This window comes from Ambystoma mexicanum, chromosome 4q (assembly GCF_040938575.1).
Source record: "Ambystoma mexicanum isolate Mex_15411 chromosome 4q, UKY_AmexF1_1, whole genome shotgun sequence".
Taxonomy (NCBI): Eukaryota; Metazoa; Chordata; class Amphibia; order Caudata; family Ambystomatidae; genus Ambystoma; species Ambystoma mexicanum.
The window spans coordinates 556,963,915-556,977,624 of NC_090928.1; positions in this window are offsets into that span (position 1 = coordinate 556,963,915).

Consider the following 13,710-nt stretch of genomic DNA (forward strand, 5'->3'; position numbering starts at 1 on the left):
ATATCAAAATGTAGCGTACAATTCCTTCCCCCTACTTTTCTCATATTGCCAAAATGAGTACCTTTGAATTGGGTAAAAGTGACAGATGTTACTAAAGAATGTATCTATACAATAAATCGGGGGTTTAAAAAAAACAATTTTTAACCAAAATGCCCCAGTCTGTGGCAGCAGAAATATGCCTCTCAACATTACAGAGTTAAAAAAAGAGGGGTATAATAAAGATGAGGAGATACATGTGAACGATTCAGAATCATTGGACCAAATGGATGTACAAATGAAACAAATAAGCAAAATAACATGCTCATGCCAAGAACATCAGCACTGTCCCTTCACTGTTGGGTCAGCCGAGAACCATGGAGAACTCAGTATTCCCTACATACTTTTAGCTGGTGTCTTTTACCATGCCCCAAAGCATCCCAAACCTACCCCACCGAATAAACAAAGAAAAAGTACTATTAATGAAAATACATTTTCAAATGTGTCATCTGCTCTCAGTACTACAGGAAGAAAGCATGTCTTTAGCATCCCAATTGTTTGATTTCAGTAGCACTTCAGCAGTCAGGTTATCAGGTAATAAAATTGCGACAAAAATGTAGCTTGTAAAAGAAATCATGGCAAAAATGCTGTGGTTTGACCCAGTAAAGGTGTACCCCATTATACCATTTAAGGGGAGCGGGGTTGCTGGGGTAACCCCTGCTGCCCTTAAATGATATAAGGGGTCCAGGGGTTGCTGGGGTGTCCCCCACATTCTTTACATGATTGTGGTGGCAAAACCACAGCATTTTTGTCGTGCTATTTTGTATACACGGCCATTTTTGCTGCAATTTTAAGACATGGAACCGCAGTCAGCAGGCTGCTAATTAATGTAATCACTCCTTGTGTGTTTCAGTGCCTTGCTGGAGTCAGAAGGCTAAAGATCGGCAAGACCAAAAGGATCTTTTGAAAATACAAGTAGACACATCGCAGTCTCTCCTCACAGTGATTGCATACATGCATACTATACTTTTGGGCTACTTTTGGTCTTACTTGGTCCCTGCCAAATAAGCAGTACCTATGAATGCACAAAAATACAAACTATGCTTTTATTGACCTGTTTATATTCTGATAATGTATTCCTTTCATGGATTACTCTAACCTCTTCCGTAGACAACAAAGAAAATAATACAAAAAAGAATGCATATACATATTTTAAAGTGTGTTTTTAATTTACAAAGTGCTTTTCTTGTTTAGATAACTTTATTTATTAAAAAGGCAACTATTTGTCTCGGTATTCGGGTCTGGTGAATACTTGTCCAACTATTCGGTGTTTGACCGAATTCTTAAATCCACTATTCGGTACACCCCTAATTCGAAGTTTCACAGTATCCTGCTTGTAATTTTGGTGGAATACCAGAAAACAGACCTACCATTACGCCACCTGATATCCCGGTATTACCGGGATATTACAGGTACCGGCAACGGCGGTCATTCCCCATTCCATGGAGTCCCAAAGGACTCCATGGGCGGAATTGCAGGTATTTCTGGCACCGGTAATACCAGTACCGGAAATACTGGCTGTTTTTTGCCAGTGGGGGCTGATTTACATCCAATTCTTGGTTGGAGGTAAGTCAGTCACCCCCCACCATCAAAGTTGGAGTATGCCGTTCTGAAAAACATGCCAGTATATGGAAATACCAGCACTTTTTGTCAGACCAGCATTAGATATATGACATGAACTGTGTAGTTTTGGCAATGTATTTACAGGAGAATAAAGGATATGCCTAAGGGACATTTAAGGCATATTGTATAATATGCAAATGACCAAAAAATGTAAGTTTGCATCTTGCGCTCACGTTACCTTTACTGCACTATGTGGTCTGAGTCCTGGTTCCCCAGAGTTTGCTCCTGCAACACTATTCACAATACGAACTAGAGGTGTCTTTACAATGTTCACCATTCCAAAATACATCTCCTGGTGGGCTTCTTTGGGACAGGTGCCCCCCTTCAAGCAGTAAGAAATGATACAATGGACATCATTACATGTTTGCCGGTCCGGAAACAAGGGTGCCGGTAAGCTCACTGGCACCCTTGTTTCTGGACTGGCAAACTACAAGTCTGCCTACCAAAGCCGATGTGCCCAACAGGTCTGCCCCTGCCTGGCACAGCGGCCACAGTAGGCAGATCTGTCACAGGAGCACCGGCACTGTTGTTAACCGTGCCGGTGCTCCCGTGTCCCCACTCCCATAGAGTCCCATAGCGTTCTACTGAAATGGGGATTAACAAATGTACCAGCGCCTGACTTCCTAGCCGCCAGACTTGTAATAGCTCGGTGGCACCGGGAAGTCAGGCGCTGGTAGATTATTACGGGTCAGGCGACACCCAGCAGGGTTACAGGCGGACCCGTAATGAGGCCCAATGTCTGGTTGTGATTTGTCTATTTTGAAATGTAAACTATAAGAAATGATTGTACCTCATGTGCACTGTGTGTGTTTTGAAGGGATGGAATGGACGGTAGTGTTGAAATGCATTCCTCTCTACATCATATCAATTCATGTTTCACAAGCTAACTTTTCTGGCTGACTTCTTCCAGGCATGACTGCGCTCCTCCTTTTCCAAAATCAAGTCCTTTGTCCTCCGACCTCACAACCACCTGATCCCACCTTTGGGGTCACTCATATGGAAGTGGGAATGCTGAGGGCTCACAAGTGCCATAGCTGGGGGTTTATTTCTTTGATAAATCTTCTGACTTGCCCTTCTTACATTCCACAGTCACTGGTCAATATGAGAAAAGGCAGTCCCTACCAGTTTCTGAGTTCGAAGCATGTGTCATCCTCTGCGGGTCTTGCCGAAGCGAAGTTGGATAAGAAGTTTATCTGAACAAGCTCGAGTATACTGTGGAAATAATTTTAAGTGACCAGCAGCATGTACACTTCTGGGTAGCCACAGCTGGTATCCTGCAGAATTTCAGTTGTACAGTTATTTTGAAGTGCTGTAAATGGAGGGTTTGTAGCGATGAAAGCTTAGTTTTCCACAAAGTTACCTGGTTTATTTTTTGTGAAGCACTGGATAAAGCAGCTTTGGGTGGGTTTGAAGGCTTTCTGGAGGGAGAGGTAGAATGTCTTACTTAAAGGACCTCATTATACATACCCCGTACAAAATCTAACTCCACAGTTTGAGGCAGACCATTTTGATAATCTCATGGCTTACTGTCTGATGCTTGTTGTTTGGATGTCATTTGCAGGTGACTCCCTGCTTGGATTATCGCTCCAGGTTACTCAGGATCACATGGTGGTGAAAACTTATGAAATAAGGTTCTCCCCTGAAGAAAGTTCTAGCAAGCTGGAAGCTTGAAGAATAGAAACATGTCGGGATATGTTGATAATCGACACGTTGTGTAAATGTTTAGCGGATGTTAAATGTTATGTGTCTGTGAAATCTTTGATGTTGTAAATTGTTTGTGGTATAATGTTCCCAGTAGATTGGTGCTATACCCACCATGTGGGTCATAATCTTGGGCGGCACAAAGTGTTTTTAGTTGTTCTAACAATGTTTTATTGAATTTTGAATATATGAAAATTAAAAAGATCTAATGTTAAATTTGTGTTACAATCCTAGACCATTATTGTCAGGAATTAAAGGTATGGGTGACCATTAATCATCTCCTCTCAGACAGATGAGCAATCTAATAGACTAAGGTTTTACACTCTTCCTCCTATGTGTATACTTACTTAAAGGACCGCCACTTAATGCCCAAATTGGTTGTAGTCAGTAATGTCCCATGCCTATCTTTGGATTCTGGAATCTACTCAGATCTTTAAACAGGGATCCACAGGATATTTAGAACACTACAGCACTTGTGGTGCTATATTAGAGGACATTTATTTCCAGCACCTAATTATTGTTAAACAGCCTTCTGGTGCACATTTGATTTTGTCATAGCTACATTTCTCTAAAACATGTTTTGCATGTTTATTTTGCAATTATTGTTTTCAGATCCTACTGTATCTCAGTCGGTACGTAAAATATATTTTATCAAAAAAACATGTGATAAGGCATTAATATGGGAGTTTAGATGTTTTCATAGGTGAGGAACACATTTTCAAATGCAGTGCTTCTTTTTGCCGAAAAACAGTATTGTCAAAAGGAAGGCAGACACAGCGATTGACACAGAAAATAAAACACAACATCCAGGAAGCATGATGTCATGCATTTAGACTTTGGATGTACTTCCATTGTGGTCAGCGATGAAGCTAGGCCTCAGTGTGTGGTGTGTGGAGCAAGTTTAGCCAAGGGGAGCCTGAAACTAAACAAATTAAGATTCCACTTGGAAACAAAACATGGGGATTTCATTGGCAAGAGAAGATACTTCTTTGCTCGCAAGTTACAAGTAATCAGTCAGCAGACAAGTACAGTAACAAATATTGCTTCTACTCCAGCCAGTGCATTGAAAGCACCCTATGAAATTGCCTTCCTCCTTGCAGGAGAATGGGTGCCATTAGTGTAGCAGACACCATCATACTCCACCATCAGTAGCCATTTCTCTGAGATGTCAGAAATGATCGCTGCACAATTAATAACACATCTGAAGACCAATCTCTTTGCCTTACAGTTGGATGAGGCAACAGATATACCCAGAGGCTTATTTAATAGACTATGTAAGGTACAGTGGGGCAACAACAATATTGGAGGATGTTTTTGTTTTTTGAGGACATTAAAATCATGACAACAGCATCAGAACTGTTTGATATTTTAAATGATTTCATGAGCAGGCACAGATTGAGATGGGAATCCAGTGTAGGAATCTGCACGGATGGTGCACACCTTCAATGTGTGGAGATAGATTGGGATTGAAGGCCAAAATGTTAGCAGTCGCTCCACATGTTGCATGGATGCACTGCATAATTCACTGTGAAGCGTTTTCTTCTCGGAATATGGGCAATTAACTTTCAGATGTACTCAATTAGCTGTAGAAATGGTTAATGCCATCCAAACAAAGGCAACAAGATCAGGTTTCTTTGCCATTCTGTGTGCAGAAATGGGGTAGAAGATGATTGTTTGATTTTTGACACACAGGTCAGATGGCTGTCCAGGGGAAGAGCGCTACAACATGTGTTCGAACTCCGAAACGCAGTGCGGCAATTCCTTTTGGATGTGAACACTGCTAAAGCAAAACAACTGTGTGATCCCTGTTGGCTTGTGCTATTGGCATACTGTTCTGATATTATCAACAAGCTAAATACCCTCAACATGTCTTTGCAAGGAGCCTATTGCAATGAATTTACAATGAATAAAACGGTTTTTGCCTTCAACAGGAAACTAGACCTCTGGAAGAGAAGAATTGAAACTGTGGTGCAGTTCAGTTCCCATTGCTTGCAGAAGCAATTGAGGAAACCGAGTATAACTTGCTGCATGTCCTGGCACCAATCACAAGTCATCTAACAACATTCAGGGGCAGCTTTGGCAAATACTTCCCTGAAGAAAATGCTGGCATCAATGACTGGGTGATGCAGCCTTTTCTGGCATAGGAAGTTGTGCATCATCCAGTTGAAACACAGGAGGAGCTCATTGAGCTTCAGTCTGACAGCACACAGCAATTTGAATATAGGAACATTATAGTGGGTGACCTTTGGCTAAAGGTAAACCTGGACTATCCTAAAATGGGAAGGTCTGCTATACAATCTCTCTTACCCTTTGGGTTTTCCTACTTATGTTTGTTATAGGGTTCTCAACATTGGCTGCACTAAAGACAATATACCACACTAGGCTGGAAGTGGAGGACAACCTAAGAGTGACAGTCTCAAAAATAATGCCATAAATTGACTCACTTTCTGCAGATAGACAGGCCCACTCTTCCCATTAGTACTGTTTGTTCTGTAAAATCAAAATGCCTTTCGATGAATATACAAATAGGAATGTATTTTGAGAAAATAAAAGCCCTACTGGAGAATTATCTGTTTACTTGCATTTGGATTGAAGTGATTGTCCTACTGTCTTGGAATGTCTCCCCAACAAAACATCCCTTGAATATTATAGCACCAGACACTCAGCGGCCAAAGGTGGGGTAGGAGCGCCCCGGATCATTTATTTTTTGCTCAGGGGTCCTTGGCATGAAAGGTTTGAAGACCACTGCATTGGACACTCACTTTTACAAGATCTTGAAGAGGCAGTTTCATACACTGATATTTGTTTACCTTATACAAGCCCATGGTTTCCCAAGAGTGGCCTCTTAATGGCTCTGGAATCAAGGCTCCATAACGATTGATATAGACATTTACTTCCTTTTTCTGAAATTAAGTTCAAAGGGTGTTCACTTTTTCTAATGTTGGAAAGAAAAATAGATAATTTGAAATGTTGACCAATACAGTAAGCCATTTGTTGAACTCTCAACAAAGATTTAGGACAAATTTGCTCCGATTCATTATCTGCAATCTGACAAAAATCTATTATTGAAACATTTAGAATTATCAGGAGTTTCAACTATGTGGCCAGCAAACATCAGACCTACCTCTGAATAAAACCCGACTTCCTATCTTTCTCCAAGTGGAGATATTTTACAGGGTCTGCATTAGTTAAATATAAATTTGAGCACTCAATCACTTGTTGACAGCAGGAAGACTGAACCTCTTTCTGATCTCACTGATGATTTGCCAAAGGAGAAGTCCATTGGCCTGAGGTGCTACAATAAACTGAACACAGCCACACCTTTACTTTGCTTATCACATTCTTCATGTTTGGTGAATACTAGATAATGGTAATATTTTAAAAATAAAATTGACTCGTGGAAATCTTCAGAGGTCCCATAATTTCCCAGAGTATTAAAAGCACATACTCCCTAGTTATCAAATTCATTTATTGGCTACAGTATAAGAAAGTATGTCTTGCAATAATACACTTAGATATTGTTCATTTTGAAGGTTTCTCTGATCCAAAAATATGCACTGGGAAGTAATTAAAAGTATTCTTGTTTATGAGTTACTTGTAGAAAACCTACTTGCTATAAAATTTAGATTTGCATCTGGGTAAGGATGCCGAGCCAATCAGTTGTCTAGAAATGTGGACCAGATCTGACAGATTAGCGCCTGCGTTTTACCAGCCACCCAAGACCCTTCTATAGGTCCCATACTCTAGATTGGCTTGATGCCCCCCTAGCCTCTCCTTTTGGCCCCCTATGTGCCCAACCCTGGCCCCAATAGATACCACATCTGTTCCAATATCACTCCCTCCCTTCCCACTTACCTACTGGACCGGAGCTTTCTCCTCTGGTCACGGCATTCCATCCCATCCTTGGCCTCTGCCATACAAATATTGTGGTGGTTATTTTGTTCTGAACAAAAAAAATCCACTCATCCAAAAATGGGATGCATGTTTGAAATATTTAATCCAAGAATAAACCCTAAAAATAGCACAGTCTATTAAAACTAAACGTCACTCTTATGAATATGTAAAATGAGACTAACAATATTTTATGAAAGAAATATTAGTCACCAAACACATGTTTTTTTTTTTTTAAACATGTTTTAAATGGTGTAGTTTAATTATAAACTTTTCATTTATAGTAGTTTTAAAAGATATGGTATACTATCAAGTTTCTAGACGGGTTAAACCCGTGTGATACTGTTGGATAGATGTGTGTTAAAAGGTGTCGTAGTTCTTGCAGGGTTGTCCTAAATTGTTCTCTTGTCCAATTCCAAGATGTTATGAAGGAACTGGGCGATTGTGTAGATGGGCTTGTTGCTTTGACCATTCATTATTCTTGTTTCAGGGTCAATTCGTTGTGATGAGATTTTGAAGAAGGTACAAATGAGTGCTCTCTGGGTGAGGAGTTCCATGCATTCCATCAAAAGGTGATGTCGCGTTTCTGGTATTTCGTGATCTTTGCAGAAATGGCAGTGCCACTCAGTGAATGGTATCAGTCTAGCAGTGGCCAGGTTGGCTCTCGTTGGTATTGTATTCAATCGAATTTTCATGTAGATTGTCCTTATCTTGTTGTCTGGAAAAATGGTCAGGTATTTAGGTAGCTCATTGATCGCTTGGATATCTGTGGCACAATGCAGGTTCAACTGGTAGGTTTCCTTTTGCTTGATGGTCTTTATCCAGTCGTTTCGCATTCTTTTGATTTTTGCGTGTTTGGGGTGCAGAGTTAGCAATTCCTGTGAGATGTCCTCATTTGCGAGTTCTTGTAGCAATTTGTCTTTCCAAGCTTGTAAGACAGAGTTGTTCATAGTGTTCGGCTGGAATCTCAGGATTTGGATGGCAGGCGTTTTATGATACGATAGTATTTTATGAAAATGTCGAGTTGTTTCCAAAGCATGATTGAGTCAAGGGATTGTGTTGCTATCTCATGTCTTATTCTCGGCATAGGGGTAGGATGTGGGCATCTGAAGAATCTTGCGCCAAAAGATTGCTTCCAATTTCCTCCAGTTGATGTTTCTTGCATTGAGCATTGCTTCGGTTCCATAGGTTATGGTTGGAATTAATTTTTGTCTATAGTAAGACATTATGGGTTTGAATGAAAACGTACCATATTTACAGTGTAGGACGCAGCCTTGTCTTGCTAGTGAATGTGTTTTTTACTCAATTTTGTTTAACCATTGTGTTTCTGTCTTGGATTGGTTAATGGGGATTCCCAGGTATTTGAACGTGGTGACAGCATCTAGGGGTTTCCCATCGAGCATCAGAATCAGTTGTTTTTCTTAGATTATAGATTGTCTGTCTAATATAAACTGTCTGTACAACAACACAATATTTTAGTGTATTATATCTTCAATTGTTTCAACATATTTGAAATATTTTCAAACAGGTGAAGAAGTTGTTGTAGTAAGACAAAGAATGGGAAGAAGAAGCAGTATAACAACTACTCACAAAACTAATCCTGGATTAATTAAAACAATTAAATTGACTATTAATTTTGGAAAAGAAGTACAATCACTTCAAAAGGATATTGAAAATGTAAGTTTAAGAGAAATTATGGACAGTAAAAATCACAAGAAAACATGAAGATGTGGCTTTTTTAATGTTCCATTACAAAAGTTGCAAACATGAATTATGATGAATTATCTGGTGCAAGTGACCTGGGATGATGTGGATGATGTGTATTGGAAATTGGACAAGATGGACTGGCCCATACTGGGATGCAGTCTTTTTTTACTTATATGTGGTCTTATATTTGTACTGTAGGTGTGAGCTGTGATTGTCAACTTCCACCTATTAAAGGTGCTGGTAGCAGCAGCTAGAGTTTTGAAATATCTGCGGCATTGGCACACTCTATTTGAAGAGTTATTAGAAATTTTAGAGAGATGGATAACATTTTTATGGCATTGTCTTTTTAGAGTTGCAATTTTGTTATTTTATATTTTCGTCACCAGTTGGACATTTGAATATGTGTAACATTGATCGTGAAAACACTAAGATGTGGCCCTTCTAATGTTTTGTCAGAAAGCTTGGGAAAATCAATCATAATAAATCATGTGCGGCGAGCGTCCTGGGATGATGTGGATGATGTGTATTGAAAATTGCAAGAGATGGGCTGGCCCATACCGGAGGGCAGTCTTTTTTAGCTAATATGTGGTGTTATATCTTTACTATAGCTGTGACCAGTGGTGGTGCATAATCAACCCCCCGCCCCCCTATTAAAGGTGCTGCCAGTGATAGGCAGGGTCTTCAAACACTGGCAGCACTGGAACACTCTATTTATAGGGTAATTAGAAATGCTAGAGAGGTTCAGAGAGGAGGCATTTAATGAAATGTTTATAGATGTGGTGCTCCTATCTGTAGTACTAGCACTTGGATGAGCCAGAGGTCTTCCTAGGATATTTTCTTTCTGATTCCATGCATCTGTCGGAAGTTTTCATCCACTTCATTGCTCAGTGCTAATAGTGTATTTATTTGGTTGAAGACACACCCGGATTTCAGAACTGAGAAAAGAAAAATAAAAGATGTGGGAAGAAGCTTGGGAAAATCAATTATGATAAAGCATTTGGTACACATCTCTTGGAATGATGTGTATTGAAAATTGCATGAGATGGTCTGGACCATACTGGGCTGCAGTCTTTATGTTTATTATTGCTGTGAGCGTTGGTTGTGCATAATCAACATCCACCCATTAAAGGTGCTGCTAGCAACAGCCAGAGTTCTCAAACACTGGTAACACTGGCACACTTTGTTTGAAGAGTCATTAGAAATGGTAGAGAGGTTCAAAGAGGATGCTTCATTTTTTGTGACACTGGGCCTCATTACGGGTCCAGACATTTGAATATGTCTAACATTGTGTAATAACACATGGCTCTTGTAATGTTCTGTCATAAAGATGGGGAACATTATTATGATAAATGATTTGTTGCAAATCTCTTGGACTAATGTGGATGATGTGTATTGGAAATAGCATGAGATGATCTGGACCATACTGGGCTGCAGTGTTTCTTGGCTTACATGTGGTTTTATATCTTTACTGTAGCTGTAAGTGGGGGTTGTGCATAAGCAAACTCCACCCATTAAAGGTGCTTCTAGCAATAGCCAGAGTTTTTAAACACTGGTAGCAGTGGAGCACTCTATTTGAAGAGTTATTAGAAATGGTAGAGAGATTTATAGAAGTGGCTTCATTTTTTGTGGCATTGTCCTGCTGTGTGTATGGACCATGCAATTGCACGTTCGGATCTATTGACGTGCAAATATCATGACATTCATGCATACAAAACCGTCCAAACTGCGGGTGCCGAAGTCTGTAGGTGTGAATAATCACCACAACCACAAAAAAAGAGGTTTACATTTACGTTGCTTCCTGCACTTGTTAATGAAAGGTTTTTTTTAGTAACTGCAAACACTTTTGGCACTATACCCCTAAAATTATTTATTGTTTTTACACACTTTTCCCCTAATACTATTTTTCTTTGTTTTATCTTCTGGAGAACTCTATTTGAGGAGTTAGTAGAAATAGTAGAGGGGTTCACAGAGGTGGCTTCATTTTTTGTGACATTGTCTTTCTAGATTTGTAATTTCTTTTATTTTACATGTTCGTCACAAGTTGGGCATTTGAATATGTCTAACATTGTGCAAGAAAACAGTAAGATGTAGCCCTTCTATTATTCCCTTGTTATGTTTTGAGGCATTGGGCCTCATTACGAGCATGGCGGTAGCCATGCCTGTATGGCAGGCACGGCTACCACCATGCTCGCTACCGGCACCACCTCCCACGATTGGGCAAAAACCGGCCCATTACGAGATGAAGGGGCCGGTAATTGCCCATTTGTCGGAGGCGGTAATGCCGGGCTCACGATCCCCATTCTTCCCCATAGGGCACAATGGGGGTTGGGAGCATGGTTGCACCAGCACCGTTGATAATGGTGCTGGTGCAATCACCAGTTCTTCTCGCGGGTGTCGCACAGCCCGCCAGGTAATACCCAGCGGGCTGTCAGAGACCCACCAGGGAAACTCGGAATAAGGCGGTACCGTATGGACGGTGCCAGTGCCATACCGGCACCATTCATACCGTACCACCAGGGTCATAATGAGGCCCATTGTCTTTTTCATGTTGTCATTTTTATTGTTTTACATATTCCTTCCTAGTTGGACCTTTCTGACCACGAGAGTACAAGTAGTGATGACGTTATCATTTGGGTTCTGAATCCATCACCACGGAGGATGATGCGAGCTGGGATGGAAATCACTGCTGGCGGTTGGTGCTTCTTTAAAGTCAAACAACACTGTTCTAGAAAAGAGGCAGAGGAAGTACTTTGCACATTCTTCAACATTCTTCAACAAAATTCTATGCTTTGATCCTTCCAATGTTCCATTTGAAAGCCTGAGAATATCTATTATCAATAATTAATCATGTAGTGTGAGTCCACTGGGATAACATCGATAATGACTACCGTAAAGCGCACAAACATTATACAAGAAAAATGCATGGGTTATGTTCTTTGCATAGATATACCTCCTAGACAGTGTGCTGCCTACATATTGATCTTGATGAAGGTGTGATTAACATTTGTAACATGCATGCAGGCCCATATCATTATTAATTACAAGATGGATATGTATCACTAAATTGATTGTAGTGCAATATGCAGCTTGCACATTTAAAATACAAAAAACAGCCCACTAATTGGACTAAAAAACTGTCCCACTTCGTTGGAGGGCTCGCCAGCCTCGGGTCAAATGCCTGACTGGGCAATTCTAGCCTGCGTGCAATGAGGTGTGCTGTGGCATGCTGGACAGCTTTACGGGTGGGCAGAAGAATCGTTGGGACACAATCTGAAGGCTTAGGCAGAATGAAAGGTTTGACTGGGCACAGGAGTGAAAGCTGGCACACACTATATGTATGTTCTTGGCATTTTGTGCTTTTAAGGAGATGTTGCAATCAATTGTGATGCCAAGAGGCTTTGCACTAGGGCAAGCTGTTGGGGGGAGAAGCTGTCGAGGTCCACCTGTGTCAGCCATGTTTTAACTTGGGGACATTTGGTTACATTCCAGAGGATATAGAAACTAGAGGTATTCCTGATCGGGTTGGCGGGGGGTAATATCAACACCACTAAATAATCGTCTTGCAGGTGTATCTTTGCCATCCAATCCCCAGACATATGATTGCCTCAATAAATGTATATTCTGCATCTTGAAGTGGTAATAATCCACAAACACAATACATTTTTCAGCGTCATGACTGGCTGATAACTCTCAACCTCTTTGAGGACCAGGACAATTGTTTTGAGGAACAGAGGGACAGAGAAGTTGGAGGCACCACTGCCACTTTCCCAATGAGATCTCTGATCTCCAAATCTATTAGATGTTAATCCCCCACCATCTGAAGAACACATAGAGTGAACGTAATAGCCTTCTATTCTGACAACCCCCCAAACATTTTTAGAAATAAACATTGAAATGGTACTTTCTTAACTTTTGATGAATGGGTTCCACTAAATACTCTGCCCGGCTCATCATCTTCACTAGTTTCCTCTTTGGGGAGAGATGTCCATCTCAAGCAGAGAAGGAAGAATGTGCGTGCCTGCTGGAGTAATGGGGGAGGGTGGGAAGAGCGATGGGAAAAGTTGTCAGAGGTGAAGGCTCTCTTCTGTTCTGACTAAAACCTTTGGGGTGAATGCTTTACAGATATTAACCTTTGTTGGGGTTAGGTGGTAAGCAAAGAGATTCTTTATTAATATGTCTCCAAAACGGTTGCCTTAGTGTGGGATCCTGCTTTCATATGTATGCAATGTCAGTCAACTTGGGATTCATCCTCATCATTGAGGCTTTTCGCCTCCCTTTGTACAAAGCTGAGTTGGCATTGGCAAACAGGCATACTGCTCTCTGAAACACGCCTCTTAACACTTGCACATCCAATTGAGACGTGTGGAATCCACAATCCTCCAACAATTCAAGCATGTGGGTAAATTGACTCATTACCTCAAGCATTACCTTGTCCTGACACATTAACTGTCTTTATCTACTCCTTTATTTGGGTCCTTTCCCTTTCTTGACAAAAGAAATCCACAGACTGACTAATCTTGGGTGTTTGGGAGACGTTCTTAGGAAAAGTGGGGCAAGGAGATTCTGATTGGAGCCTATTCTTTTCCTCCTTGTCCAGGGGTTTTCTGACCCAATGTTGCGAGAAAGGGTTATGTGTTCAGAAGCTCTCCACACCCCTCACCTGCGATATTGTGTATAGTGTTTTAAGTGCTGAAAACAAACAGCGTTGGGTTAAAAAAAAGATTTTCAGCCACTATCCAACACTTTCCCCAT